Source organism: Panulirus ornatus, chromosome 58 (genome assembly GCF_036320965.1).
Source record: "Panulirus ornatus isolate Po-2019 chromosome 58, ASM3632096v1, whole genome shotgun sequence".
NCBI classification, from domain to species: Eukaryota; Metazoa; Arthropoda; class Malacostraca; order Decapoda; family Palinuridae; genus Panulirus; species Panulirus ornatus.
The window spans coordinates 35,976,518-35,986,596 of NC_092281.1; positions in this window are offsets into that span (position 1 = coordinate 35,976,518).

Below are 10,079 nucleotides of genomic sequence, written 5' to 3' on the forward strand. Positions count from 1 at the left end.
ATCTGCATTTGGTTGAATACCGTTTTCATCAACGGTGTGACCTAAGTAATTAATTCTTGTTTGTAGAAAGGAACATTTGGATAACTTGACTTTTAGGTTTGCATCCTTAAGTCGTAGAAATACCCTCTCAAGACTTTTGACATGAGAAGCAATATCTGGAGACATGACAATTACATCATCAAGATAAACCAATACTTCTTTGCCCAACATGTGACGACAAATGTTAGTCATTAACCTTGAGAAGGTGATCACCGGTGAGGAATGAAGACCGAAGTGCATGATGCATATGAACTGCCAATGACCATCTGGCGTACTGAACACAGTCAGGGGACGGCTTTCCTCTGACAAGGAAATCTGCCAAAATCCGCTCAATAAATCCAAAGTTGAAAATACCTTATTGTTACCGAGGCTATGAAGAAGCTCTGATACCACTGGTAATGGGAAACCATCTTTCAAAGTGACCTTATTGTTGAGTTTTCTAAAATCTATGACTGGTCTAAAAGTTCCGTCCTTTTTCGCAACGATCAGATGTGGTGAATTCCATGGTGATCGTGATTCCTCTATAACATTATCTTTCAACATGTCCTGAACAAGTTTGTTTGCTATGTCTCTGTGTGCGTGGGTGTGGCAACCGATAGGCTGGGACGTCAATGGGACTTGTGTGTTTTTCTCTAAGTTAATAGTGTGAACATCCAAATGAGTTCTACCGAGTGGTTCTCCTGATAAGGCAATAGTAGACCTATACTGGTTAAGTAAGTCTGTTAACTGGTCAACATGTTTGGTTAATCCTACCTTGGATATCATGTCAGGGGTGATGGTGGGGAGCTGACTCAAGCCGTGCACTGCTGAGTCAGGGGTAGGAGGAGTAGGTGGTGGTGGGTTAATGGAATGTGAGACTAGACAGATGTTAAACTCATGCAACTCCTCGTCTTGAATTCCGGACTTCAAAACGGAGAATTCCACAAGCTTGGCCCCTCTACGGAGACGGACAGGAGTGGGTCCCGTATTGGCAATGTATATGGTGACCTCTCCATCTCCGGTCTCATGAATAGAGGCGTCCATCATGGATAGTCGTGTGACAGTTAGTGAGGAAGGTTCAGCAACTACTCTTAGTGCGAAATCACCCTGACTATGTCTAAGTCCATGATCAGTCATCCATGTTCGAGAAAGTGAGAGAGGAACCTTCGTTAATGTGTCACTATGCAGAGTCATGTTGGTTCTCAGTTTACCAGGGCAATGATCATGTGGACAAGTAGAAAGGATGCGTATTGTCTACCGTGAAGCAGGACGTGGGAGCAGATGTATTAATGACTCTGACTGAGTGAGAACTCTTCTCTGACAATGGCAGGAACGTATTATCAACACAAACCACATGATAAATAGGACAGATCTTATGTTGTGCCACACATAGAGTGGCGTCCTAGTAACAAGTTAGCAGGAAACGTTACACCACGAACAATGTAAGGGGTTACGGTAATGACTGAGTCGCCTATGCGAATGTTCATTTTAATAGTGCCCCTTACATCGAGATTTTCATTTGAGATACTTTGAAGGGATGGGTAAAAGTCCGAGCATTGAACAAGTTGAGTGCGCTCCATTAATGGTTGAATAAAATCACAATGAATGACATCTGCTTCCGCGCCGCTGTCTAGAAAGATTGTGATTGGCTTATCCTGGAAAGAACCCACTAAATCGAAACTTGTAATGTGAGAAAATGGCGAAGAATGAAAATGTCTTGAGAGTTCCTTATGTGATGGAGTCTTGTCATGAGAGAGAGATTGTCATTGTTGATAATGACATGATGAACCTGTGTTAGGTGACGTCTGTCTAGCTAATGCTCGGCATTCCGCTGAAGTGTGTCTAGCGTTCCTATGATATGAACACCTGTCTGGTGGTGTTGGGCGCGAGCGGGTGAAGGTCTGACTGGAGGAAATCATGACTAGGTCGGCAGAATTGTGACGACCGAGACTGTGATGACATGGGTTGTTGACTGCGTTTTTTCTGGTCGAGGCTCACGTGAGAATGAGTCCCATGTGTAAGGACACACATTCGCTTTATGTCCTGGTTGGCCACACCGGAAGCACGTCACTTTATGTGAGTGTTTGTCATCACTGAATCGCTTTATTTGACCGTGAGAAGAATGATTGTGTTGACCACTAGAATGTTTCCTCACACTTTGGGAAGCCGACACCCTCCCCAGTGTCTTGGTGTTGGAATATCCACCTTTCTTTTGAGTGTAATATAACACTTTTGTTACTGACCCACAATGATGGGTCGATGTTCTCATTAAGTAACCGTCGTCTTACGTCTGGAGGTCAGGTCCTTGAGAATGAAGGTTATGTGTAATAAACGCATGAATGTTTGCACATGAGTTTCAGGATTCATCATGGCCGATATGCATGATGAGGATTCATAATCCTGCCTAACTAATCTCATTCTTCCATGTAAGGTACTCCAGTGATCAGGGACTGACGTATCATCCAAGTATGTTGTGTTGAGAGCACGTTAAAGAATGTGTAGTCAACTATCTGAGAATGATTCCTCACAACCTAATTTAAAGAACGTTTTAAATTCCTCCCAAGATGTACAGTTTCCAATGTCATCTGAGTCATAGACAACCCTAGCTTAATTGTTAGGCTGGTTGAAATCAATGAGATTTTTAGCAGCCGATATAAGCGCTCTGTCTCCTGAATCACCATTATCTTCAACAATGTCCTCTGCATTTCTAATCCACCGATCAGAATTTGACAGTTTACCATCAAATAACTCGTGTGGTTCCCTAGCTTGTTTTAGTCTGAAAACAGTTTTTGTGAAGGAATTGATTGTCCTGAGTTTTTGTGATGTGGAGGGGCAGGTGGGTGTGGGTGTGGTAGGGTATGGGAAGGTTTCTGTGGGTCATCTGTGTCACCAGAATCTGTCAAAACAACTTTGTGTGACGTCACCATTTTAGAAGGCTGGTTCCGTTTATAATAAGAGATTCTAGGTAATTTCCTAAGTACATATGAACCTTTACGATTACCGCATGGAATATCTTCGGACATGTAATACAATCTTACTTAAAGTGTGTAAGTAATAACTCACAAAAATTTGAAATATAGTTAACGCTATTGACATAATCCAAAATACATAACATGAATATCATTTGGAAATATTGTAATGATATAAAGGCAATAAAAGGCTGGCATATCAGTATAACATATGGATACAAGATTCTGTATGTGAGAGGTGCACATAATAGTATAACATATCAATAATGGACTCTATATATGAAAGTAATCATCACTAAAAACAATAGTACCAATGTATGAAAACATAAGAAAGAATATATGCAAGAATAACTGAAAACTTAGATTAATTTGCTAAACTACAAAGATGAATAATCATATTACCCAAAATGTATAGATATCAGTAATGGACATATCAGTAATGGACTCTATATATGAAAGTAATCATCACTAAAAACAATATTACCAAATATGAAAACATAAGAAAGAATACATGCAAGAATAACTGAAAACTTAGATTAATTTGCTAAACTACAAAGATGAATAATCATATCACCCAAAAGTATATATATATGTCTATATTTATAGACTAGGAACTAGTAACACACAAAAGAAGCATACCTCACAGAGTGAACCATTTTGACACTGTTCTTATCTGAATGGGAGATTCGCTCACGAAGACGTCTTGGGTCTAGCGAGGTGAAGATGTGTGCAGAGTAGCGGCTCGCTGGGTGTAGCGAGGTGAAGATGTGTGCAGAGTAGCGACTCGCTGGGTGTTGCGAGGTGAAGACGTGTGCAGAGTAGCGACTCGCTGGGTGTAGCGAGGTGAAGATGTGTGCAGAGTAGCGACTCGCTGGGTGTTGCGAGGTGAAGACGTGTGCAGAGTAGCTGCTCACTGGGTGTAGCGAGGTGAAGATGTGTGCAGAGTAGCGACTCGCTGGGTGTAGCGAGGTGAAGATGTGTGCAGAGTAGCGACTCGCTGGGTGTAGCGAGGTGAAGATGTGTGCAGAGTAGCGACTCGCTGGGTGTAGCGAGGTGAAGATATGTGCAGAGCAGCGACTCGCTGGGTGTAGCGAGGTGAAGATGTGTGCAGAGTAGCGACTCGCTAGCAGGAAAGTTGAGTGAGCGACAAGGGCTGGACCACGCGATGCTGACGTCTGGGATGTCGCCACGGCTGATGATGACGCGTCTCTGGAGCGGTTGACAAGATGACCTCCACGTTGGTGTTGGCAGGATGGCTGACCTTGCTTGACACGTCTGGATGTGATGACAACACTGCACGGCGGTGGCGCTGTCTTGATGCCCTTGCAAGCGGCACAGTGTCAGCAATGCAATAAAAGCGTATCTTCAATGCATTGAGGTACGGGTGATGGAGAACGTAGCTGGCCGTAGTTTCCGCCCTTAATGTCCAACGGAGCGAGCGTCAAGACTGTGTCAGGTAGGCTTGTATGACTGCTGGCAACACCAGACGTAGAAATATGAAGTAGATGTGACGGTCGTTTGTCCGTCAACACCAATTCAACAACGTGTTCAAATAACAGATCAGGTCTTACGTGTTCAAACATCCTGATTAACAGTAGCCCGTGGGAACAGTGAGCCCGTGGCAACATGCATCTAACTCTATGTAACTCACAGTATAATAAACTGGAGGAAGTAAAGTGTTTTAGATATTTGGGAGTGGATCTGGCAGCGGATGGAACCATGGAAGCGGAAGTGAATCATAGGGTGGGGGAGGGGGCGAAAATTCTGGGAGCCTTAAAGAATGTTTGGAAGTCGAGAACATTATCTCGGAAAGCAAAAATGGGTATGTTTGAAAGAGTAGTGGTTCCAACAATGTTGTATGGTTGCGAGGCGTGGGCTATGGATAGAGTTGTGCGCAGGAGGGTGGATGTGCTGGAAATGAGATGTTTGAGGACAAATGTGGTGCGAGGTGGTTTGATCGAGTAAGTAATGTAAGGGTAAGAGAAATGTGTGGAAATAAAAAGAGTGTGGTTGAGAGAGCAGAAGAGGGTGTTTTGAAATGGTTTGGTCACATGGAGAGAATGAGTGAGGAAAGATTGACCAAGAGGATATATGTGTCAGAGGTGGAGGGAACGAGGAGAAGTGGGAGACCAAATTGGGGGTGGAGAGATGCAGTGAAAAAGATTTCCAGTGATCGGGGCCTGAACATGCAGGAGGGTGAAAGGCGTGCAAGGAATAGAGTGAATTGGAACGATGTGGTATACCGGGGTCGACGTGTTGTCAATGGATTGAACCAGGGTATGTGAAGCGTCTGGGGTAAACCATGGAAAGTTGTGTGGGGCCTGGATGTGGAAAGGGAGCTGTGGTTTCGGTGCATTATTACATGACAGCTAGAGACTGAGTGTGAACGAATGGGGCTTTTGGTGTCCTTTCCTAGCGCTACCTCGCACACATGAAGGGGGAGGGGGATGTTATTCCATGTGTGGCGAGGTGGCGATGGGAACAAATAAAGGCAGACAGTATGAATTATGTACATGAGTATATATGTATATGTCTGTGTGTATATTGAGATGTATAGGTATGTATATTTGCGTGTGTGGACGTGTATGTATATACATGTGTATGTGGGCGGGTTGGGCCATTCTTTCGTCTGTTTCCTTGCGCTACCTCCCTAACGCTGGAGACAGCGACAAAGCAAAATAAATAAGAATATAAAAAATAAATGTTTTACATGTAGAAATCAGTAATATCTTCAACAACCTAAACATAATACCATCAAATTTTATATTACAATCTTTTTATCCGGGTTTTACGCATTAAAACGATATTGTTTACAGAAACGTAATGTAGTTATTATCAGCACAAGGTTTAGAAGGTCTTAAACAAGTTATGAGTTTATATTCTTCAAAATTTTAGGAATATTTATTAGATATACTTTGAAAAATAGACTTGTTTATTCTACTGTGATGAATACTAATGAAAAAATTATAGACTTTTCCTTAGAAATATTCAATATGAACTGATATAATTTCTTTTTAGAGGAAATGTATATGAATATCAAATAGACACAAACAATCAAGATTGACGAACTTGATCTAACTAAGTGACAAATAAAGAATATAATATGTGAATTTTAACATCCTTAATAATATCATAAAACCAAATCTGTTACCCAAATTTTTCAAAACATCAAAAGTAATAAAAGATGATGACGTCCGGAGGTAACTTGTTACTTCTGGCGTAAACACATAGGCGGAATCCGGTAACCCCTCTTGAATAGCATGTGGAAGACAGATTAGAGTGGCAAGGCTCAGAAGCATGTTCTCCATTTCAACTGACTAATGATATGTTAAGGATAAAGACAACACAAACCACATACATCGATTGTGAGGATGGAATCAGGGATGAAACATCTATAACTAGAAAGGTTAAAGATACAAAGATGGTGAAATACCTTGACCCGGGATCAGTAGGACCTGTGGCAATGGACACACCTTTGTAATGCTTGATCACTTACAACTGATCAACTTTAAAACGAAAGTCTTAGCTATTGTCCCTGAGGAATTTTTTTTTATAAATGTTTATAGAAAACTTACATATGTTATATGTACGTTATCTCTAGAATATATCTTTACCAGGGACGTGTAACAATTGTGTGGATAGACACAGCTTTGTAATGCATGATCCATTACACGAAATGAACTTCACTAACGAAGAGTTATACAACGCGTCGTTGGGAACATTAATCAAATACCTATACAGAATTTTTATGTTAGATAAAAGACATTCTTGATAGTAAGCATAAGAAATGATGATGAAAGATCAGGGACGTAGATGTAGATATTTTGTTCAAAGATAAAATACTCCTGCCATAAACTAACTCCTTGTATTTCATTTTCACTTAGATACCCACATGATAATACGTTCTGTTCTTTAAAATCAAATTCTTATGTATCTAACATGTTTTTATTATATCTTATATAATCTTAAGGATTCAGGCTTAAAGATCTTGGTTCTGAACAATCATTATAATGCAACACAATTTAGATTTATCATAAACAAATCATTTATCACAATAACCATAATGTTTGTACCAGATTCTTTAAGTCTCAGTCACGTTTGTTGATATATAAGAAATATTTCTGACACTGACAAGTGGCTCCGTGATGTAGTGGTTAGCACGTCTGCCTCATAAACAGTTGGCCCGGGTTCGATTCCCGGCGGGGCCTTTGTTTTCAGTATTTTTTTGTGATCGTAAATACTCGTAGGTAGGTTCTCTCTCTCTCTCTCTCTCTCTCTCTCTCTCTCTCTCTCTCTCTATCAGCCGACAGGCAAGTTGAAGAAATCTGGAATTCATCCTTTAGAAATATGGTATACGAAGAGAGGCTATAATGATTGGATCTCTTCTCCCTTAAGACACGTTGACTTCGCAGCGACTTAATCCAAGTGTTCAAAATTCTGAATAAGTTCAATAAAGTAAACCTCGAGCATCTTTTCGAAATACAAGAAAATGCGGTTACCAGGACAAATGGAATAAAACTCAAAGCTAAATGATGTAGTACGGACGTGGGATAAAGTTTCTTTTCCTATAGGTGTGGTTTAACACTGGAATAAGTTACCGTCAGACGTTGTGAATGCTAAAACCATAAATACTTTCAAAAGTCGTTTAGAAAAATATATTATAAAGTCAGGTATACTTTGAGGAAAATGCCAGAAATAAACGGATAAACGACAGCGATAACGGGGTTAATAGAAGGCTAATGTGCAGAATAAAGTTATCTAATTTGTATAGACCATCACTAATGATAGGATTATAATTCTTTGTGTATTTAATGACAGAAGATCCAATGATATTTCTAGTGGTAATAGAGCTGGAGTAATCTTCTGTTATTAAATACACAAAGAATTATAATCTCAATATCAGTGATGGTCTGTACAAATTAGATAACTTTAGTGTTGATAAAATTTGTAAAATGATAAGTTTATGATACGCTCCTCCTCTGTCTTGGTCAATCACATGTTTACCAAATGGCGTCCCAGCTACGTCTCTTCGTTGTATATCAACTAACTGTTATATTTCTCTCTTGTGTCTCCCCTGATGATGTGAGTTTTACACGAAAGTGAACTCGGGAACGTATCGTGTTTCATTTTCCCCGTGGGCTTATAGGAATATCTTGATCACGCTCAAAATTGTGATCCTTTCCAATATATATATATATATATATATATATATATATATATATATATATATATATATATATATATATATATATATATATATATATATATATAGTGGTTTTGATGCAAGAGACCGGGTTATAGTGATGGGTGATTTGAATGCAAAGGTGAGTAATGTGGCAGTTGAGGGAATAATTGGTATACATGGGGTGTTCAGTGTTGTAAATGGAAATGGTGAAGAGCTTGTAGATTTATGTGCTGAAAAAGGACTGATGATTGGGAATACCTGGTTCAAAAAGCGAGATATACATAAGTATACTTATGTAAGTAGGAGAGATGGCCAGAGAGCGTTATTGGATTACGTGTTAATTGATAGGCGTGCGAAAGGTGAGAGGTGCAACTGGAGGGATGTCTGATCATTATCTTGTGGAGGCTAAGGTGAAGATTTGTATGGGTTTTCAGAAAAGAAGAGTGAATGTTGGGGTGAAGAGGGTGGTGAGAGTAAGTGAGCTTGGGAAGGAGACCTGTGTGAGGAAGTACCAGGAGAGACTGAGTACAGAATGGAAAAAGGTGAGAACAATGGAAGTAAGGGGAGTGGGGGAGGAATGGGATGTATTTAGGGAATCAGTGATGGATTGCGCAAAAGATGCTTGTGGCATGAGAAGAGTGGGAGGTGGGTTGATTAGAAAGGGTAGTGAGTGGTGGGATGAAGAAGTAAGAGTATTAGTGAAAGAGAAGAGAGAGGTATTTGGACGATTTTTGCAGGGAAAAAATGCAATTGAGTGGGAGATGTATAAAAGAAAGAGACAGGAGGTCTAGAGAAAGGTGCAAGAGGTGAAAAAAAAGGGCAAATGAGAGTTGGGGTGAGAGAGTATCATTAAATTTTAGGGAGAATAAAAAGATGTTCTGGAAGGAGGTAAATAAAGTGCGTAAGACAAGGGAGCAATTGGGAACTTCAGTGAAGGGCGCAAATGGGGAGGTGATAACAAGTAGTGGTGATGTGAGAAGGAGATGTAGGGAGTATTTTGAAGGTTTGTTGAATGTGTTTGATGATAGAGTGGCAGATATAGGGTGTTTTGGTCGAGGTGGTGTGCAAAGTGAGAGGTTTAGGGAAAATGATTTGGTAAACAGAGAAGAGGTAGTAAAAGCTTTGCGGGAGATGAAAGCCGGCAAGGCAGCAGGTTTGGATGGTATTGCAGTGGAATTTATTAAAAAAGGGGGTGACTGCATTGTTGACTGGTTGGTAAGGTTATTTAACGTATGTATGACTCATGGTGAGGTGCTTGAGGATTGGCGGAATGCGTGCATAGTGCCATTGTACAAAGGCAAAGGGGATAAGAGTGAGTGCTCAAATTACAGAGGTATAAGTTTGTTGAGTATTCCTGGTAAATTATATGGGAGGGTATTGATTGAGAGGGTGAAGGCATGTACAGAGCATCAGATTGGGGAAGAGCAGTGTGGTTTCAGAAGTGGTAGAGGATGTGTGGATCAGGTGTTTGCTTTGAAGAATGTATGTGAGAAATACTTAGAAAAGCAAATGGATTTGTATGTAGCATTTATGGATCTGGAGAAGGCATATGATAGAGTTGATAGAGATGCTCTGTGGAAGGTATTAAGAATATATGGTGTGGGAGGCAAGTTGTTAGAAGCAGTGAAAAGTTTTTATCGAGGATGTAAGGCATGTGTACGTATAGGAAGAGAGGAAAGTGATTGGTTCTCAGTGAATGTAGGTTTGCGGCAGGGGTGTGTGATGTCTCCATGGTTGTTTAATTTGTTTATGGATGGGGTTGTTAGGGAGGTGAATGCAAGAGTTTTGGAAAGAGGGGCAAGTATGAAGTCTGTTGGGGATGAGAGAGCTCGGGAAGTGAGTCAGTTGTTGTTCGCTGATGATACTGCGCTGGTGGGTGATTCATGTAGAAACTGCAGAAGCTGGTG